Below are 996 nucleotides of genomic sequence, written 5' to 3' on the forward strand. Positions count from 1 at the left end.
CTGAGGTGATGAGGTTCTGGATGGTCTGGGAGATGATGGTGGTGGGAGGTGGGTCATGGTCATGGGGGCAGTAGGAGGAGGTGTCCGCGAGCTGGCGTTTAGCCTCAGCGGTGTAAAGGTCGTTGCGCCAAACTACTACCGCGCCTCCCTTGTCTGCCGGTCTGATAGTGAGGTTGGGGTTGGAATGGAGGGAGTGGAGGGTTGCACGTTCCGAGGGTGAGGTTGGAGTGTGTGAGAGGGGTGGAGAGGTTGAGGCGGTTAATGTCGCAGCGACAGTTGGCTATGAAGAGATCGAGGGCAGGTAAGAGGCCAGTACGGGGTGTCCAGATGGATGGGGTGTATTGGAGGCGGGAGAAGGGGTCGTCAGAGGGTGGGCGAGTTACACTATTACACTACATTTACCCCTGACTAATGCACCTAAGCTACGCATCCCTGAACACTATGGGCAATTTAGCATAGCCAATTCACCTAAACTGCACATCTTTGCATCGTGGGAGGAAACCGGAGGACCCAGAGGAAACCCATGCAGACACGGGGAGAATGTGCAAACTCCACACAGTCGCCCAAGGCTGGAATCAAATCAAGGCCCCTGGCGCTATTGCTATTCACTGAGCTACCATGCCATCCAAATCAACAGAATCTTAGCAGGCAGTCAGCCCACTGTGGTTGTGATGTCTCTTTCAGACGATTCACCCTAACATCTTGCAGATCCCCCAAATCCTTGTGTAAGTTTCTATTAAACATCATTTGGCATTATCTCAATGATTTTTAACAGAGTAGATGAAAAATCCAGTAAATTTGGATTGAGATGAAGTTAACACGGGACTAAAATCAGCCACAAACACTAGGCATAATAATTAATTAGGGGAGAAAGTGAGGTCTGCAGATGCTGGAGATCAGAGCTGAAAATGTGTTGCTGGAAAAGCGCAGCAGGTCAGGCAGCATCCAGGGAACAGGAGAATCGACGTTTCGGGCATAAGCCCTTCTTCAGGAGGG

Source organism: Chiloscyllium plagiosum, chromosome 39 (assembly GCF_004010195.1).
Source record: "Chiloscyllium plagiosum isolate BGI_BamShark_2017 chromosome 39, ASM401019v2, whole genome shotgun sequence".
NCBI lineage: Eukaryota > Metazoa > Chordata > Chondrichthyes > Orectolobiformes > Hemiscylliidae > Chiloscyllium > Chiloscyllium plagiosum.